This window comes from Myxocyprinus asiaticus, chromosome 1, assembly GCF_019703515.2.
Source record: "Myxocyprinus asiaticus isolate MX2 ecotype Aquarium Trade chromosome 1, UBuf_Myxa_2, whole genome shotgun sequence".
NCBI classification, from domain to species: domain Eukaryota; kingdom Metazoa; phylum Chordata; class Actinopteri; order Cypriniformes; family Catostomidae; genus Myxocyprinus; species Myxocyprinus asiaticus.
The window spans coordinates 19,134,256-19,156,384 of record NC_059344.1 but is presented as its reverse complement, the minus strand read 5'-3'; the positions used below and the strand labels follow the sequence as shown (position 1 = coordinate 19,156,384).

General features: G+C 37.8%; 1 pseudogene; it reads right to left on the bottom strand.

Annotated features, from left to right (window-relative positions):
* The window catches only part of LOC127439638 (dynein axonemal heavy chain 2-like), a 124,001-nt pseudogene that overhangs the window by 11,476 nt on the left and 90,396 nt on the right, over positions 1 to 22,129 (bottom strand).

Below are 22,129 nucleotides of genomic sequence, written 5' to 3'. Positions count from 1 at the left end.
AATCAAATTAAGATTTTTAGAAGAATATCTCAGCTCTATTGGTCCATACAGTGTAAGTGAACGGGTGCCAAAATTTTGAAGCACCAAAAATCACATCAGTCAGCATAAAAGTAATCCATAAGACTCCAGTGGTTAAATCAGTCTTCAGAAAAGATATGATAGGTGTGGATGAGAAACAGATCGCTTTCACATTCTTCTTCTTGTGTTTTTGGTGATTCGCATTCTTCATGCATATTGTCACCTGCTGGCAGGGAGAAGAATTTCAAGCAAAAAAGGTCTTAAATATTGATCTGTTTCTCACCCACACCTATCATATCACATCTGAAAATATGGATTAAAACACTGGAGTCTTATGGATTACTTTTATGCTGCCTCAATGTGCTTTTTGTAGCATCACAATTTTGGCACCCATTCACATGCATTGTGAGGAACAACAGAGCAGAAATACTCTTCTAAAAATCTTAATTTGAGTTCTGCAGAAGAAAGAAAGTCATACACATTTGGGATGGCATGAGGGCGTGTAAATGATGAGATAATTTTCATTTTTAGGTGAACTATCCCTTTAAGTACCATTTATTACAAAACTCTTTTCCGAATATGTATCTTCAAAGGAATATTCTGGGTTCAGTACAAGTTAAGCTCAATCAACAGCATTTGTGGCATAATATTGATTACCACAAAAACATTTTTTGACTCATCCCTCCTTTTCTTTAAAAAAAGTATAGCCACAAGTAGTGAACAATATGTGTATTAACATGATTTTAGTGATCAAATAGCTTATTAACCTTCTCTGTGCAAAGTTATAGCCAATTTACAACGTCGTTGCCATGTTGTAATGTCAACAAACCCTAAAACCCTAAATGACTGTAAAAATTACAATTTAAAATTATAAGCTTCACATTTCTGCCTTTAAGCCCTCCAAAAATTGGTCCCCACTTCCATTGTAAGTGCCTCACTGTAACCCAGTTTTTTTTTTGTTTTTTTTTAAAGAAAAAGAGGGTCAAGTCTAAATTAATTTTTGTGACAATCAGCATTATGCCACAAATGCTGTCGATTGAGCTTAACTTGTACTGAACCCAGAATATTCCTTTAAGTCTCAAAGAACACAGTAACAGTTCACTTGGTTCATTTCAAGTTGGACATGACGAAAGTAGTGACTTGCTCTTCAGTGTCTGTCTGAGTGAGTGAGTTGTTAGACCGATTAAACCTATATGGATGGATAATTCATGGATAATCCAGCCAAGCTGCACTGGCTCGGAAAGTTATCTTTGAAAACTCTCCAGAGTCTGTAGCGTTTATAAGTATAAGAAGATGCTACAGAGTCTTCCCCACATGTGTTTGTTGCTCTAAAAGTGTGCTCTGTTGAGAATGTGTGAATATGTATGAGCCTCATGATGTGTAACTGAGGGTGTGTGTCTCACGTTGTGCTGGCATGCAGAGCTCTGTAGTACAGCGGTGAAGAAGCCCATGGAGAAGGTAAACCCAGACAGCCAGAAAAGAACAGGAGGGCGAGCCGTCTCAGCCCAGCATGCAAAACGCTCCACGTGCTGGCACAGGTCCTGTGTCCAAGATGCCAAGGGCTTCAAAGACGGGTATGCCTGAGAGTGAATTTAAGTTGAGAGACAAAGTCTCACTAACAATATGCGTTTTTACTAATTAATGAGAGACGAAAACAATTTTGTACAGGAATTTAACACCAGATGAATGAAATCTTGTAAAAGGGCAAAATATCAACGTCAAATTTAACAAAACAATTTACTGACATCTATCTGTGGTAACAATAAGGCCTTTCATTGTGTAATTCAGAGTTCAGCTGGTTTATGAGAACTGCCACCCAAGGCCATAGACACAGGACACAAAGGAAGAGTTTCTGTGTGTCTGGATGAGATGCTTTACTGTCTGTCTTGAATATCTTGGGTGACTGAACCGCAGTATATTAGATTACAGTTGGACTTGAAAGACATTTAAACAAATCGTACATAACCTGCTCAAACTGTGCAATTAAACTAACATAAAACATTCAGTGCAAAACGGTGTGGTGCAATGTTTTCTCGATTTTTTTGGACAGAGGAAACGATTCACCACTCAGTATTATTTTGGTCTTCCAAAAACAAAGATGAAAAAATAAAATAAAAATCAAACGTTTTTTCAAACACAGGGAAATACTCATGATTAGTTTCATTTCATGCTGTGCCAAAAAAAAAAAAAAAAAAAAAGAAAGACCTTTATGCATTTAGGCTCTTGCTGGCATGAAAATGAGAATGTTTTTTCAGATATGTCCTGGCAGAATAAATGCTGTAGATATTACTCTTCGAAACTGGGGCATCATGGAGCAATATAAATGATGATGAGGGAAGGTTTAGATGGAGTATCTGCTGCTTTTTCAATCTAAAGGCAGTCAAGGGCAAGAGTTCCCAAACTTTTAATTTCCCACCATTTAACTTTCTTATCTTTGTCAACTGTCAAACACCCCCATCACCAGGACCTACAGAACTCCACAGAAAGCTCCACGGACTTCTGCAGAAACGGAACCCCTAGTCAGTCACAAAATTCGACATATCCATTGTTCATATTCATGTTCGTGCATTTATTAAATACATTTGAAGTCAGAAGTTTACATACACCATAGCCAAACACATTTAAACTCAGTTTTTCACAATTCCTGACATTTAATTGTAGAAAATATTCCCTGTCTTAGGTCAGTTAGGATCACTACTTTATTTTAAGAATGTGAAATATCAGAATAATAGTAGAGAGAATTATTTATTTCAGCTTTTATTTCTTTCATCACATTCCCAGTGGGTCAGAAGTTTACATACACTTTGTTAGTATTTGGTAGCATTGCCTTTAAATTGTTTAACTTGGGTCAAATATTATGGGTAGCCTTCCACAAGCTTCTCACAATAAGTTGCTGGAATTTTGGCCCATTCCTCCTGACAGAACTGGTGTAACTGAGTCAGGTTTCTAGGCCTCCTTGCTCGCACATGCATTTTCAGATCTGCCCACATATGTTCTATCGGATTGAGGTCAGGGCTTTGTGATGGCCACTCCAATACCTAGACTTTGTTGTCCTTAAGCCATTTTGCCACAACTTTGGAGGTATGCTTGGGGTCAATGTCCATTTGGAAGCCCCTTTTGCGACCAAGCTTTAACTTCCTGGCTGATGTCTTGAGATGTTGCTTCAATATATACACATAAATTTCCTTCCTCATGATGCCATCTATTTTGTGAAGTGCACCAGTCCCTCCTGCAGTGAAGCACCCCCACAACATGATGCTGCCACCCCCATGCTTCACGGTTGGGATGGTGTTCTTCAGCTTGCAAGCCTCACCCTTTTTTCTCCAAACATAACGATGGTCATTATGGCCAAACAGTTCAATATTTGTTTCATTAGACCAGAGGACATTTATCCAAAAAGTAAGATTTTTGTCGCCATGTGCACGTGCAAACTGTAGTCTGGCTTTTTTATGGCAGTTTTGGAGCAGTGGCTTCTTCCTTGCTGAGCAGCCTTTCAGGTTATGTCGATATAGGACTCGTTTTAGTGTGGATATAGATACTCATCTACCTGTTTCCACCAGCATCTTCACAAGGACCTTTGCTGTTGTTCTGGGAGTGATTTGCACTTTTTGCACCAAACTACGTTCATCTCTAGAAGACAGAATGCGTCTCCTTCCTGAGCGGTATGATAGCTGCGTGGTCCCATGGTGTTTATACTTGCGTACTTTTATTTGTACAGATGAACGTGGTACCTTCAGGTGTTTGGAAATTGCTCCCATGTTTGAACCAGACTTGTGGAGGTCCACAATTTTTTTTTCTGAGGTCTTGGCTGATTTCTTTTGATTTTCCCATGATGTCAAACAAAGAGGCACTGAGTTTGAAGATCAGCCTTAGAATACATCCACAGGTACACCTCCAATTCAGTACACTAATTGGCTAATTGTCTAAAGGCTTGACATAATTTTCTGGAATTTTCCAAGCTGCTTAAAGGCACAGTTAACTTAGTGTATTTAAACTTCTGACCCACTGGAATTGTGATATAGTCCATTAAAAGTGAAACAATCTGTCTTTAAACAATTGCTGGAAAAATTACTCGTGTCATGCATAGGGATGTGCGAGACTGCTAGTGGACACTGGAATTACTAGTCGGTTAATATTTCCCCCCATTAAACTGATAGTAATTTTTACACATTTGCCTTTGGCTTTATATTTTTACAGAGGCTGCACTTAAATTACTGTCATATTAATGTTACATATTTGAAATAGAATTAATAATACAAATATTATTTCACCTCAGGCTGCGCGTGCTTCTTCCCTCTCTCACTCGCGGCGCGTAGACAAGCAAACTCGGCAAAGTAGTAATGAAATCACTTCGGTGGTGCGGGAATCGGCTTTCCAAATGTTTGAAAGTCCCTATGGATGTTTTCACATTTTAGTCTTCTTTACATCTGTGCATGCTTGGATGTTATTTTTCCGCCAAGCCGGGTTTTTCAAGCACAGGATAGCCGCCTCAGGTGAGTCAAGTCCCGTCTTTCACCGGACCATGTCGAAGTGTTAATTTTACTCATCAAAAATGTATGCTTTTGAGTAAGTAGCCTAGAAATAACTATTTTAGACTAGGTATGTCATTTTTTTAATCTGCTGATTAAGAAGGCTATTTTCAAAGAGGTGTCGACTGCTTAACATGTTAAACTATATTTTATTCTGTGTGCACCTCATGTTTCGAATACATTAGGTTTATTGTAGGCTACATCACAGGCCTATTTTTTCCATCCTATAGCTACTTTTGTTATTTATTTTTTACATCGTAACTGTTATTGGTTGACGTTCTTTACCGAACAGCTGTCATATTAGATCAATGGCTAATGCACGACTGCATGTCGTGAAATATGTGTGACTTTTCAGCGCATTTGTTTTCTCTCTCATAGATTTGGCTTAGTCTACCTGTTAATTATTTTCAACAATGTCCTGACTGTTTTAATATGTTAAGTAACTTTAACTTGGTTAATTCCGTTTAGAACAGACTTTTAATGGTTGTTCCATTGATCCTGCACTATTCATTCAGTTGTTTTCAATAAATATGTCTATTAAATATTCGCTAACATCGCAACAGTGAATGCGTGTCATGTTCTGTATTTAATGTACAATGATCATAATTCAAGGCGAGCACGTCGCAAATAAATGCCCCTTTTCAGTAGAATTTAGCATCGGATTTGGAATAGATTAAGTATTTTAAATGGGTCGCATAAAAACGTTTTTTAAACTGTTTTCTGAAGGTTGGTTTCTCTTTAGACTAGTCGACTAGTCGGTTAAAAAACTTCTGTTTAAATGACAGTCAAACTAGTCGTAGCGCACATCCCTAGTCATGCACAGAGAAGATGTCCTAAATGACTTGCCAAAACTATAGTTTGCTAATATGAAATTTGAGTTGTAAAAAATGAGTTTTAATGACTTCAACCTAAGTGTATGTAAACTTCTGACTTCAACTGTAGTTTAAATAATTTGCAGATTCTTTCAGCTACGAATAAGTGTGTATTACTCTCCCTTTTCCTCTTTCCCCCAGAATCAGCCAAAATCGGCCTTCCCATCAGCATATTTCAAACATGGGAACATCCAGAGACATAATCATATTTTTAAAATGTTTTAACCAAATGAAACTTGCAACAATATTTTGTTAAAAAAATAAAGGCAATTTCTTTTTGACCACTAAATTATTTTTTGTATTATGACATTCTTTTCATGACATTAAACGCCCCTGTATCAAAATGCTGTAATATAAAAACACTTTAAAATAAGGTTATAACATTAGTTAACTCTATTAGTTAACATGAACTAGCAATGTGCGATACTTTTTCAGCACTTACTAAACCTGGTTAATATTATTTTCAACATATATTTTACCACGAAATTGGATACATTAAAGGCCCTTTTGTATCCTGGACTTAATGAGGACATTGATTTTTCTCTATTTTATAATCATGGACTGTACGTATTTATTCAGTTTTTTTTTTGTATATATTTAGGTCTGACTTTTTTTGCAAATGTAAATCTGTGCTTGATCCCATGTGTATGCATTTTTTGTTTTTGTTTTTTCCTCTCTCTCTCTTTGTACAAATAGTACTCTCTTTATATATTGCTCTCTTTATATTGCAGTGTTAGTACGCTTAAATGTTTGATTTGTTTTTTGATTATTGGTGTTATATAATCTAAGGCCTCTAGTGGCCAGCACCAACAGCAGAGCACCTGTAGACACAGATGAGGCTATTAAGCCACTTCCTGTTTTCCATTGTTTGACACCCTGATGAAACGCTGCTACTTTTTAAAGATGTAGCCCCTCTAATAAAGACTTTTTAATATTGAAATTCCACATAAATGTCTGGATGTGGATTCATGTTTTCATTATTGGGACATATCTACTACTGCTTTTCATGCATTTTGCACCCTTTCTGGAGCACCTGTGACATTATGATCTCAAAAATTATATATATATATATGCGTAACAAGGTAATGGAACTTTATAAAGATGGAAAAGGATATAAAAAGATATCCAAAGCCTTGAAAATGCCAGTCAGTACTGTTCAATCACTTATTAAGAAGTGGAAAATTCTGGAATCTCTTGATACCAAGCCAAGGTCAGGTAGACCAAGAAAGATTTCAGCCACAACTGCCAGAAGAATTGTTCGGGATACAAAGAAAAACCCACAGGTAACCTCAGGAGAAATACAGGCTGCTCTGCAAAAAGACGGTGTGGTTGTTTCAAGGAGCACAATACAACGATACTTGAACAAAAATGAGCTGCATGGTCGAGTTGCCAGAAAGAAGCCTTTACTGCGCCAATGCCACAATATGCCCGACAACATCTTGACATGCCTCACAGCTTCTGGCACACTGTAATTTGGAGTGACGAGACCAAAATAGAGCTTTATGGTCACAACCATAAGCGCTATGTTTGGAGAGGGGTCAACAAGGCCTATAGTGAAAAGAATACCATCCCCACTGTGAAGCGTGGTGGTGGCTCACTGATGTTTTGGGGGTGTGTGAGCTCTAAAGGCACGGGGAATCTTGTGAAAATTGATGGCAAGATGAATGCAGCATGTTATCAGAAAATACTGGCAGACAATTTGCATTCTTCTGCACAAAAGCTGCGCATGGGACGCTCTTGAACTTTCCAGCACGACAATGACCCTAAGCACAAGTTGACCCTCTAGTGGTTACAGCAGAAAAAGGTGAAGGTTCTGGAGTGGCCATCACAGTCTCCTGACCTTAATATCATCGAGCCACTCTGGGGAGATCTCAAATGTGCGGTTCATGCAAGACGACCAAAGACTCTGCGTGACCTGGAGGCATTTTGCCAAGACAAATGGGCAGCTATACCACCTGCAAGAATTTGGGGCCTCATAGACAACTATTACAAAAGACTGCACGCTGTCATTGATGCTAAAGGGGGCAATACACAGTATTAAGAACTAAGGGTATGCAGACTTTTGAACAGGGGTCATTTCATTTTTTTCTTTGTTGCCATGTTTTGTTGTATGATTGTGCCATTCTGTTATAACCTACAGTTGAATATGAATCCCATAAGAAATAAAAGAAATGTGTTTTGCCTGCTCACTCATGTTTTCTTTAAAAATGGTACATATATTACCAATTCTCCAAGGGTATGCACTTTTGAGCACAACTGTAAATACACAAGTGAGAGCACAGATATTTCCCAGATTGCCCACACAAATACATCTCACTTTAAGAAATTCAAAATGTTTTCACAAATATGTATTAAGTTCTTGAATTAATTTGAATCAAAAAGTTGTGAATGTTGTTACATTTATTCATGGATTGTTGAATTTGCATTTGCAAATCGTCACGTGTGGATCGCTTTGGATTTGTGTGTGGCTATTTTTGAGACCTTCCTGCCAGGTTGCGATTCACAAAAAGCATTTTTTGTTTTTTTTGGGAGAAGTTCTCTTTAGCCAATCACGTTGAGCTTTTTATCCACCAATCATAACATGCCGTGCTGATCCGACTTGAGATACATGACTGTTAGTAAAATACGATTCGGATGCTTTATTCTGCCTTCCTCGCAGTCACTCTTCGATCAGAAGATGAATTCACCGGTGGGAAGGAATATACGGACACAGAATGTCACAAGCTGTTCTTCGATTTATTAAAAGCAAGAAAGGGGTTTATATGGATCTTGTCACACAAGGTTGGTTACACCCTTTACCTCAAACTTTCTCAATCCTCCATGTATGGGGTTGTTTCCTCTCGCTTACAGAAGTACATTCTAATAACCTTGTTTTGCGCAATGTGCCTGCATTAGTGCACAGAGAGGGACATTTTCAGCATTGCAGAAGACCACACTCCACGAGTAAGTTAAGCAGACTTTCTACTGTATGTATCATGTCATTTTATAACTCATAATATATTATGAGGTTTGTTTTTAATAAGTGTGGCACTTGCAGAGCTGCAAAGCTAATGCTAATGAGCGGTAGCCACACTTTCTGAAGAGAAGCAGCTATCTTTAAAATGAAGAGAAACATATTTTAACTCTATTGTTTGTAGGAAGGTCATAGTAATCACAGGTGAAAACTGTGAATAATTCCTCTTTGCCATGGTTTAATAAATGTAACATTTTCATTTGTTTCATTAAAACAACCTTTAACATTTTAATTATGAAAAAATATTTTTGCTATCAAATTATATGGATTGAATTTACATTATTTTAGACAGCAAATCATAGGTACCACATTTAGAATAACTAGTAATTGAAAGGAAGAGATCCAAGGTTTAAAATGTCAAAAAACACACTTACCCACCTTATTGAACTTTGGCTGCCCCTGAAATGTGTTGCCAAACTACTGGGAGTCTCTTGAGCAACATTGTTTAGGAGGTTGGCCGACAAAAATATGTCAGTAAGAGCATTGTATAGCATCTCTCCTGATGATGAGCTGGCGACAGAGGTGAAGAACTCTATACCAGATGCTGGATAACGGATGGTCAAGGGGCTCTCCTGACACCAACCACAAACTCGGGTATGTCTGCATGCCATTCTTTATTTCACAATTGTAATGTGTATTCACATTGGGGGAATGATTGCAAAGTACTTTCAGAGTGTAGCTGGTAAAAATAAAAAAATATTTCATTTTCAGGTACAACAAATACACACTACTGCTATTTACACTGGCTTTCTCTTTCAACACCATGGATGCTATGAACTCAACAGTGTGTTCTCAGGGAAAATGTATGTCATGTTTGTGAGCAATTTATTTCTTGGCACTATCCATGTTTCAAGGGAAGTTATGTTTTATTAGGTCAACATTATAATCTTTGGGGGAATAAATAGTTATTCGTGAAAGGTAAGATTTTTCTTGTTTGTGCTATTTCTGAAACTGAAAACATTAGCTGTGCTACTTCTACATTTTCACCACCATGATCACCTCTCAGTCTACAAACAAAGCATCAAACATTACGATAACAGCAGTATTGTGTGACAAAAGTAAAGGTTGGCATATATATACGTTTCTATTTTAATACATACTGTTACCTCAGTGAAAACACATGTTCACTCACAGCCTCAATCCAAATGGGTGTCAGAGCGACTGTTGTTTGCTACCTTTAGGTACATTATCTGTAGAATATATATTAAAAGGTGTGGATGTAAATTCATGAATGAGTATACTTCTTTAAAGACAGATAGTGCAAATAGCACAAACAAGAAAAACAAGAAAAATCATACCTTTCACAAATAACTATCTATGTCCCTTTCTGTGCACTAATGCAGGCACATTGCGCAAAACAACATAACGTTATGTATCTCGAGTCAGATCAGCACGATGTGTAATGATTGGTGGAATAAAAGCTCAATGTGATTGGCTAAAGGACTTCTCCCAAAAAAAAAAAAAAAAAAACACTATTTGTGAATCGCAACTTGGCAGGAAGGTCTCAAAAATAGCCACACACAAATTCAAAGTGATCCACACACGTGACAATTTGCAAATGCAGATTCAACAATCCATGAATAAATGTAACAATGTTCACAAATTTTTGATGCAAATTAATTCAAGAACTTGATAGATACATATTTGTGAAAACATTTTGAATTCATTAAAGTGAGATGTATTTGTGTGGGCAATCGTGGAAATATCTGTGCTCTCACTTGTGTATTTATGAATTGTATTTTAAATATTTGAATCATATGTTGAGAATGTGAATTGTGCTGTGCATTTATGAATTGTATTTTGTACATATATTATTTTTGAGATCATTCTGGCTCCATACTCTAGGATATATATATATATATATATATATATATATATACAGGTGCATCTCAATAAATTAGAATGTCGTGGAAAAGTTAATTTATTTCAGTAATTCAACTCAAATTGTGAAACTCGTGTATTAAATAAATTCAGTGCACACAGACTGAAGTAGTTTAAGTCTTTGGTTCTTTTAATTGTGATGATTTTGGCTCACATTTAACAAAAACCCACCAATTCACTATCTCAAAAAATTAGAATACATCATAAGACCAAATAAAAAAAAAACATTTTTAGTGAATTGTTGGCCTTCTGGAAAGTATGTTAATTTACTGTATATGTACTCAATACTTGGTAGGGGCTCCTTTTGCTTTAATTACTGCCTCAATTTGGCGTGGCATGGAGGTGATCAGTTTGTGGCACTGCTGAGGTGGTATGGAAGCCCAGGTTTCTTTGACAGTGGCCTTCAGCTCATCTGCATTTTTTGGTCTCTTGTTTCTCATTTTCCTCTTGACAATACCCCATAGATTCTCTATGGGGTTCAGGTCTGGTGAGTTTGCTGGCCAGTCAAGCACACCAACACCATGGTCATTTAACCAACTTTTGGTGCTTTTGGCAGTGTGGGCAGGTGCCAAATCCTGCTGGAAAATAAAATCAGCATCTTTAAAAAGCTGGTCAGCAGAAGGAAGCATGAAGTGCTCCACAATTTCTTGGTAAACGGGTGCAGTGACTTTGGTTTTCAAAAAACACAATGGACCAACACCAGCAGATGACATTGCACCCCAAATCATCACAGACTGTGGAAACTTAACACTGGACTTCAAGCAACTTGGGCTCCTCCAGACTCTAGGACCTTGGTTTCCAAATGAAATACAAAACTTGCTCTCATCTGAAAAGAGGACTTTGGACCACTGGGCAACAGTCCAGTTCTTCTTCTCCTTAGCCCAGGTAAGACGCCTCTGACGTTGTCTGTGGTTCAGGAGTGGCTTAACAAGAGGAATACGACAACTGTAGCCAAATTCCTTGACACGTCTGTGTGTGGTGGCTCTTGATGCCTTGACCCCAGCCTCAGTCCATTCCTTGTGAAGTTCACCCAAATTCTTGAATCGATTTTGCTTGACAATCATAAGGCTGCGGTTCTCTCGGTTGGTTATGCATCTTTTTCTTCCACACTTTTTCCTTCTACTCAACTTTCTGTTAACATGCTTGGATACAGTACTCTGTGAACAGCCAGCTTCTTTGGCAATGAATGTTTGTGGCTTACCCTCCTTGTGAAGGCTGTCAATGATTGTCTTCTGGACAACTGTCAGATCAGCAGTCTTCCCCATGATTGTGTAGCCTAGTGAACCAAACTGAGAGACCATTTTGAAGGCTCAGGAAACCTTTGCAGGTGTTTTGAGTTGATTAGCTGATTGGCATGTCACCATATTCTAATTTTTTGAGATAGTGAATTGGTGGGTTTTTGTTAAATGTGAGCCAAAATCATCACAATTAAAAGAACCAAAGACTTAAACTACTTAAGTCTGTGTGCATTGAATTTATTTAATACACGAGTTTCACAATTTGAGTTGAATTACTGAAATAAATGAACTTTTCCACGACATTCTAATTTATTGAGATGCACCTGTATATATATATATATATATATTATTATTATTATTATTTTTTTTTCATATACTTGAAAACATTTTTTTAAATTACAAGTTGAATATGATAACATTAGTTAATGCATTATGATAAATTAACATTATCCCAGATTAATAAATGTAAACTGTATACAGTATACATATATACACTGGCAGCCAAAAGATTGGAATAATGTACAGATTTTGCTGTTTGGGAAGGAAATTGGTACTTTAATTCACCAAAGTGGCATTCAACTGATCACAAAGTATAGTCAGGACATTACTGATGTAAAAAACAGCACCATCACTATTTGAAAAAAAATAATAATAATAATAATAATTTCTGTTCATATCTAGACAGGCCCCATTTCCAGCAGCCATCACTCCAACACCTTATCCTTGAGTAATCATGCTAAATTGATAATTTGGTACTAGAAAATCACATTATATCAAACACAGTTTAAAGATATTTGGTTCGTTAAATGAAGCTTAACATTGTCTTTGTGTTTGTTTTTGAGTTGCCACAGTATGCAATAGACTGGTATGTCTTAAGGTCAATATTAGGTCAAAAATGGCAGCAAAAAAAGTTTTTTTTTTTTTAGAGTTTTCTCTAGAGACTCATCAGTCAATCATTGTTTTGAGGAATGAAGGCTGTACAATGCTTGAAATTGCCAAAAAACTGAAGATTTCATACAAAGGTGTACACCACAGTCTTCAAAGGCAAAGGACAACTGGCTCTAACAAGGACAGAAAGAGATGTGGAAGGCCAGATGTACAACTAAACAAGAGGATAAGTACATCAGAATCTCTAGTTTGAGAAATAGATGCCTCACATGTCCTCAGCTGACAGCTTCATTGAATTCTACCCGCTCAACACCAGTTTCATGTACAACAGTAAAGAGAAGACTCGGGGGTGCAGACCTTATGGGAAGAATTGCAAAGAAAAAGCCACTTTTGAAACAGAAAAACAAAAAGAAAAGATTCGAGTGGGCAAAGAAACACAGACATTGGACAACAGATAATTGGAAAAGAGTGTTATGGATCTTAACCCCATGGAGCTTTTGTGGGATCAGCTAGACTGTGAGGTGCGTGAGAAGTGCCCGACAAGACAGCCACATCTGTGGCAAGTGCTACAGGAAGTGTGGGGTGAAATGTCACCTGAGTATCTGGACAAACTGACAGCTAGAATGTCAAAGATCTGCAAAGCTGTCATTGCTGCACATGGAGGATTTTTTGATGAGAACTCTTTGAAGTAGTTTAAGAAGTTCCGAACATTTATTTTTTTCAAATTGTAATAGTAATTTTTCACGTTATTAATGTCCTGACTATATATTATGATAAGCTGAATGCCACTTTGGTGAATAAAAGTACTAATTTATTTCCGTAAAAGCAAAATCTGTACATTATTCCAAACTTTTAGCCGCCAGTGTATATATTCCAGTGAACTCGTGAAATATTGATGAGTTGAAAAAAAAATGTATAGGTAAAAAGAAAGAGACCGCCGGGAGATATGACAGATTAGCACAGCTTTGTGGGAAATTGGTTATGTCCTGACTATACATTTTGATCAGTTGAATGACACTTTGGTGAATAAAAGTAACATTTTATTTCCATAAGAGCAAAATCTGTCCATTATCCCAAACTTTTGGCCACCAGTGTGTGTGTGTGTGTGTGTGTGTGTGTGTGTGTGTTTATATATATATATATATATATATATATATTTTAATTGTACAGTTTTTATACATCATGCTGATAAATAAATAAAAAAAATAATTGTATTACAATTTGATTTGTTTTATAGTAATGAGAATCTTTATTAAGAATAATGAATTTGAATTATGCAAAAAAAAAAAAAAAAGTAAACATGTGGATGCATTTTGATAATGAGTATTTGGACTACTACAATTTTAATTGTTACAATGCAAAAAACCCTAATAGTCCAAAAAATAGGCATAATTTTCTTCATGCAAAATAAAATGCAACTTTTTATTTAATTTTAGAGTGAAATGTAACCAAGACATGTTTTCTTGAGATTAGGAACAAGGATCTTCCTCAAAACAGGTCCCAGATAAGTGGAAAATGGACCCCAGATCCAATAAACAGTGTGTTATCTTTTAATAGCCTTTAAGGTTACGAAGAGTTATGTCAACAGTGTCAAAGTAACATACGAGGCCTGACACCACCACTCACATCCCAACAGTTATAAAGAGCATGAAAGAAGGAGAGATAGGAGGAAAAAGAGAAATTACAAGATTCAGTACCAAATGAAAATCATACATCTCAGCAGAGTCACTGCCAAAATATAACGCTGGACAGAGAGAGAGAGGAACTGAGCTTTCAGTGTTAAAGATAGAGTGATGGATGGAGAAAGAGAGAGAGAGAGTGAGAGAGAGAGTAATAAGGGACTGCAGACAACAGAAGGAGAGACCCAGCTGGAGAGGAAGCCTTAATGGATGCTCTCTACTTGTTTGGGAAAAGACAAGCAGAAGGATGGAGAAGGGAGGAGTGGAGGGATGGATGGACGCTGTTTGGATCAGTAATAGGCTGTACGCTTTCTGAAGATCTTCAAGTAAACATGGCTATGTTTATTCAGCTTATTACAGTGCAATTACCCTTAGCAGTGACCCAAGAAGCCTACACACACACACACACACAAATCTACATCAGTAAACCTACTTATAATGATGCAGTATCAAACAAAGACTGAGACATGCAGACTGCCCTTATCGACCTGAACACACACACACTGGCATTAGTAAAGCATCCTACAGACAGAGGCCTGTGAGCAGTGCGTTCTTGACATGAATTTAGCAGCTCTCAGTCAATAATAAATGAGATGGTGTGTGTGGTCTAAATGTTGCTCTGTTCACCTCATCCTTCAAAGATCAACCCTCTCAAGCATTCATTTATACATTTCTGCTGCTCTCTGTTGAACACACAACTCTGACCTCACATCCCACTCTCACACAGGCAGCTCACTAGGTTTTGGAACAGAGCTTATTACTCACATGCACACACTAACACACAGGGCAATGTTGTAATTGCCATAAAGCCCTGTGTGTGAGTGTGTATGTGAGTAATAAGCTCAGTTTCAAAACCAGATCAATATTTAAGTAATTTTTTTTTTTTTTTTTTTGTAATAAATTCTCCTCCCTGCCCAGCAGGGGGCGATATGCATGAAGAATGTGAATCATCAAAAACACCAGAAGAAGAATGGGAAAGTAAAAGTGGAAATTGACTGAGCAGGGAGGACCATTTTTAGTAAAACAGGACTTAAATATTGATCTGTTTCTCACCCACACCTATCATATAACATCTGAAGATATGGATTTAACCACCAGAGTCATCTGGAGTACTTTTATGCTGCCCCTATGTGGATTTTGGAGGTTCAACATTTTGGCACCCATTCACTTGCATTGTATGGACCTAGAAAGCTGAGAAATTATTCTAAAAATCATAATTTGTGTTGTGCAGAAGAAACAAAGCCATAGATATCTGGGATTGCATGAGGGTGAGTAAATGTTGAGAGATTTTTTGGTGAACTATCCCTTTAAGGCAGTATCACATGTATCCTTTGCAAAGAAGCCAATCCTGGAATGATTTGTGATGTGCTCAGTGAAAACAAAAAACCGTAATCTTTTAATACAGATGAGTTTATAAAAAGTTTAATCTATTTATAGCTGAAGTGTGTAATTTCTGTGCCACTAGCGCCAACCAATGGAATGGCAAAAATAAACATTGTTTTCAAACAGCTTTCCCAAATACTCCTCCTATCTGATGTTGATCCCACAGTCCCACCCCCAACTCACGGCACTGGTTGAGCCAATCGGGCTGAAAAGTTGCTCAAACAAAAAAGCTATTTTTATAGCACCCAGAGACCCAGTGTTTACAGTGTTTGAGGAAAATCAACCTATGAATGGCGGTCTCTACATATTAAGCAGGGATAGAAGAAAGTATTTTAACGTTGAAAAAGTTACACATTTCAGCTTTCAAAATTACCTTTTTTAAAATGTGTGCTATGAATTTTATGCTTATAAAAGTATTACGCTGCTAGTTTAGCGACATGCTAACGGCAAGCTCTTTCAGAATCAATTGGATGTAGAGTCTTCTGTGCATTTCAGGAGGAGTGCTGTTTGTGTGGTACACAAATGTACAGTTGCAACCTATGTAGAGCATTCCAAATAAGTCACTATGGGTTTCCATTCAGTTAGGATGCTGCCTACAATGTCTTCCCTTACCTTCTCCCAGCGAAGAGGCACACGTGCATCATGGATACAGTGAAAGGTCTCCTCTAGACTGCTGGACATCACAACAAGACACTTAATGCCCTTCTCCAGCTGTAAGAGAGAAGATCTACATACACAGCACAATATATTACACTGAGGTTAGCATGTTCATATTCATAATCACTTAGATAACTATTACACTCTTTCTCTCACAGGCACGCACACACACACACACACACACACACACACACACACACACACACACACACACATGTTGGTGCAGCTATCATTATGAGGACTCTCCATAGACATAATGATTTTTATACTGTACGAACTATAGATTCTATCCCCTAACCCTACCCCTAAACCTAACCCTCACAAAAAACTTTCTGCATTTTTACATTTTCAATAAATCACCGTTTAGTATGTTTTTTAAGCGATCTGAATTATGGGGACACTAGCAATGACCTCATAAACCACATTTATAGCATAATACCATTGTAAATACCAGTTTGTAACCTAAAAAAAGTCCTCGTAAACCACTTAAACCTGCTTTCTGCATTTTTACATTTTCAAAAAACATAATTTAGCATGATTTATAAGCTCTTTTCCTCATGGGGACCGATTGATTGTCCCCACAACGTCAAAAATGTCAGGTTTTACTATCCTACGTAGGGAATACCTGGACACACACACACACACACACACACACACACACACACCTTGTCCTCTCTGCTGGCTCCAGTGCTGGTGACCTGCGGCTGTAGTGAGAGAAGTGTTTGAAAGAGGGTTCGAGTCTCTGTGATCTGGCTAGCAATGTCAGCATTGGGGTGTTGGCCGAACAGTTCTGGGTGCTCCAGTGCTGGCAACAGACTGATGTACTCCACATCCCTTGAAACATGGATAGTGCCAAGAAATAAATTGCTCACAAACATGACACACATTTTCCCTGAGAACACACTGTTGAGTTCATAGCATCCATGGTGTTGAAAGAGAAAGCCAGTGTAAATAGCAGTAGTGTGTATTTGTTGTACCTGAAAATGAAATTTTTTTTATTTTTACCAACTACACTCTGAAAGTACTTTGCAATCATTCCCCCAATGTGAATACACATTACAATTGTGAAATAAAGAATGGCATGCAGACATACCCGAGTTTGTGGTTGGTGTCAGGAGAGCCCCTTGACCATCCGTTATCCAGCATCTGGTATAGAGTTCTTCACCTCTGTCGCCAGCTCATCATCAACAATTTCAGCATCAGACTCTGTGTGAATAGTTTAGGTGTGGAAAAAAGTGTAAATGGTTGCGAATAATATTTACTAGTTGCATTAAACTCAGTGTGAATGGTTTAGCTACCAAAAATGTGTGCAAGTTTGTGAATACATTACAATTTTGTTAGCAGCTTGCATTAAAAATTAGTGGGAATGGTTCAGCTACAAAAAATATGTGTAATTTTGTGTTAATTATTTGCATCTGACTTAGTGTGAATAGTTTATTTGCAAGAAAATTTTGAATGTTTATGATTGTGTTACACTTTTATGTTATTTAGTTGCACCAGACTTGGCAGGGACTAAATACAAATGTTTTTCATTTTGGTTTGTTCTGAGCAAAACCGGTATTTTTTCCGTTCCGGTTCAGAAGTCCCCCAGCCTCCTTTCCAAATGGTAACAGGTTAGAACAAAATAAAATAACGGTTAATAACGTTCTTTTTAAAATGACAGTACTCTGAGCTAAGGGTTGGGTGAAATATAAATTGCAGTGTTGCCAGATCTCGCAAAAGAAACAAGCAACCTGGTCTGGAAAAACAAGCTCAAAATAAGCCACTTACCTCACCAAAAATAAGCAATTAAATTTTTCCTGGTTAGTGGATTTATCAGCATAGAAATCATAACAAGCATACAGTTAATTAACAGTTAAGAATACTTTGAATTACAGATCTGCTTCTAAATAAAAACCCGGCAACATCAAATATGTATGAATTCATTATATCTAACAATAATTCAGTAAAGACTTGGAAAGACTGAGAAAAGTACTTTTTACCTCTAATAATGCTTTCCTTGTATCTGGATTAGCCGTGCATGTATATGTAGTAATTATACATAGTTGTTAAAAAGGTCTTCATTCTGAGAATGCGACACCCACAACTGACAATTAGGCAAAGAAATGTGTGATGCAGCAATTTCCTTCATGATCAAAACACGTTTCATTTTTTTCGGGCAACACGAAGTGGTGTAGTTCCAAAAATTGACTGTGATAAACCCTTTGGCCTTTGGTTTCATGAAAAAATTATCAGAATGAAATTAACCAGTTATAACCAGTTACCAGCATTTAAAAATAATGTTTTCACTCCGGAACAATTTAAAATCACTTTGTTCTGGTTTTCGTTATTTGAACCGTTTTTAGTCCCTGTGACCAAGCTTACACCAGCTCATCTGGCAATTAGATGTTGTAAAGATGTAAAACTACAGGGTAATTTTGTGCACATTCACAAAAATGTGTTGGTTGGTGTTCATCTTGAGTGCATGTGAAATAACTACAGCTTCATACATCTGGTAATTACTGCCAATTTCTTTTTCACTGCAAGTCAGCCAATCTATGTTATTTCCTTTCTACTACTACCTAAAACTTTAGAGGTGCCACTCCTGTGCACTCAAGTCACCATGAAGGGTAATTATAGGATGTGGTTGTTATAGCAACGGAGGTTCTATCTGCGTATGCGGTGTTGCTGGGTCCTGAAAGACCAGCAGACTTGGAGGAACTGGAACACATTTAGATCAGCTATTTAACAGCAGACACTCAACATTCGGCCCCATGGAGGAGCTGTTGCTCTTTATAAGATCTGGACTGTGGCAGCATTTTTCTGGCTGAAAAGAACACTGGGGGATCCTCACAGCAGGGTGAAGAGAGGTGTCAGGAATTAAAGGTTGCGTGTGTTTGTGATGGGCTGATGTTTGTTCAATTAAAGATCTGCCTGTGAGTGTGTGTGATTATTTTGTGCTTCTGCAACCAGGCAGACGCACTCTGGCCATATGAGGGTGCTCAGTCTCTTCATAATGTTCAACAACTAGGACTAAGATTGGTGGACATACAAAGACTAAAGTTATTACACAGCGTTTGGACCAGATGGAGAGTACATTAGAGACTCTGTGTGTGTGAACTTAAAGGTGTATCTATAACAGCAGGACAGAAATAGTGATTGATGTAAGCGGTAAGCAGATGCCGGTCTCAGTCGTCAGTCACATGACCTCCATAGTTGATCCAAGCGATGAGAAACTTGAGAGCGTCCCAGGGGATCTCCTTGTACTCATCCAGATAGAGACTCCGAAGATTCTCACTCACCTGAGAGCGAGATAGAGGTGTAATTAACATGAGTAAGCCATGAGAGTTTAACCTTTTACAGCTCCTTCTCTTTCAGTACCTCAAAATCAGTCACTGAAGCTGTAGATGATGTCCCAGCTGAGCTGCAAGATCTTCTTCATCTCCAGCTGTGGAAGAAGCAGAGAGTGAAGTGCAGCTGGCGGTACTGCAGCGGCCACTATCAGCACGAGAACTGAGACTCAGACACCAGCTGATAGAGATGCTTCATATTCCATTTTACCCCTTCAGAGACACACAATCACACACACAAAGACCACAGCAATTACCAGCACACTAAACCTCAAATGTCAAAGAGCAAAGTGTGAGAAGTGTGTGTGTGTGTGTGTGTGTGTGTGTGTAGGCTTCCTTTGCTGTATTTTGGGGGGAGGGTGGAATTTAAAGTTTCCAGAAGTTAGCTAAATTAGACAACACCTACCTTTGGGGACATCACCTTACACTGTGTAGACCAGCCAACGGTCCTCACAAGGAAAAGAGTTTAAAGGAATAGTTCAATATTTAAGTCCTTTTTTACTATAAATTCTCCTCTCTGCACATTGCTAGGGCATTGCTGGGTGGTGGCTTACTGGCCTAAGTCAAAAAAAGCCCACCACTTAGTGGCTCAGGTCCCTCCTAGAATGTCTGAGAATTTTTTGCCCGTGTTATTAACCAACAAGTTAAAATCGTGAGTCTGATTTGTTAGAAAAGTAAAAGCACATCTCTCCTCAACAAGCTGCATGATTTGAGGTATTACACAGGCCTGTACATTAGGTGGTTATGGACACAACTTGCTGGGGCATTATTACTTACTTTACATGTTAAGAGATTAACCAATCATTTGTATGTACAGTTGAGTGCATAAGTTTACATACCTCTTTTGTCTCATAAGTTTACACACCCCTTTCAGAATGTATATAAATACAAGAGATAATAAGATAAGATAGATCTATCTATCTGTCCATCCATCCATCCGTCTGTCCATCCATCCATCCCTTAAAGGTACAGTAGCAAAAACAACATATTTAATTTTAAAGGTCAGATACGGTGGAAAAAATAGATGAAATTATAAATATTTTAGCTGCAAGAAACCTTGACTAACATCATAAGTAGACTTTAAGGAAAAAAGTAAAACAAAAGATTAGATATGGCCCTTTCAAATAAAAAAGCACATCTGATTGACAAATTCGTCTAGCTTTGAGGAAGTATTGTTAAGTGATAACAGAGGAAGCTGAGTTACAGATGGGAAGAAAAAAAAATGATAAAAACAGAAGGGGGAAGAGAGAAAGATCACTTCACCATTCATGACTCCCTCTTTGATCAGGAGTGTTGCGATGGGCACCTGGCCCTGACCCAACGAGAGGGCAAAAAAGTGCTGACCCATGCCTGATGTCTCTGCCAGCTGAACCAGGGCTGCTGTTGGGTCCACACCAGGGGACAGCACAAAGATCAGTGGAGTCCTCGTGGTGCTGTCCGCTACCACACACACACACACACACACACACACACACACACACACACACACACACACACTCACACACACACACACACACACGCGCATTTTCCCCATTGTTTCCATTGTTTTTGTATTCAGCTTATAATATTATGAAAACTCATGTGTGTGTGTGTGTGTGTGTGTGTGTGTGTGTGTGTGTACGTGCATGTGTTTTTGGGTGGGTGTGTGTGGGTCAAGTTTTGCTTGAACCTCTCTCTCTCTCTCTCTCTATCACACACACACACACACACACACACACACACACACACACACACACACACACACACACACACACACACACACACACACACACACACACACAAACACACACACACACACACACACACACACACACAAGTGGGTTTTGTTGTTTCTATTTTCTTATGCATATGGAAAAAAATAGGAGAAATATTAAAATAGGGGGAAAATAAATTTGGTAAACCATAAAAAGATTTTCTCTTTCTTTCTTTCTAAAGGTAAGCCAGCAAATAAATAAATAAATAAAATGGTGTATTGGTTGATATGCTCCACAGAGCCTTAGAGGTTTTAAGCGTTAAGCAGTCTCACTTTTACGTTCACATTTGACATTTTCTGATTTCAAAAACTGAAAATGTCAGATTATTTTCACCTTAAAGAGAAATTTCACCCCAAAATGAAAATTCTCAAATCATTTACTCACCCTCATGCCATCCCAGATGTGTGACTTTCTTCTGTTGAACAGAAAGAAAGATTTTTTAGAAGAATATCTCATCTCTGTACGTCCATTAAACGCAAGTGAATGGTGACCAGAACTCTGAAGCTCCAAAAAGCACATAAAGGCAGCACAAAAGTAAAACATACGACTCCGGTGGTTTAATCCATGTCTTCAGAAGTGATTTGACAGGTATGGGTGAGAAACGGATCAAAGTCCTGTTTTACTGTAAATGTTCCTCCCTGCCCAGTTGGTGGCGATATGCACGAAGAACGTGAATAGCCAAAAACAAAAGAAAAATGTGAAAGTGGAGATTTATAGTAAAAAATGATCTTCATTGTTCTGGTCACCATTCATTTGCATTGTATGGACCAACAGAGGTTAGATATTCATCTAAAAATCTTTGTTTGTGTTCTGAAGAAGAAAATCATACACATCTGGGATGGGCCTGATGTTGAGTAAATGATAAGAGAATTTTCATTTTGGGGTGAA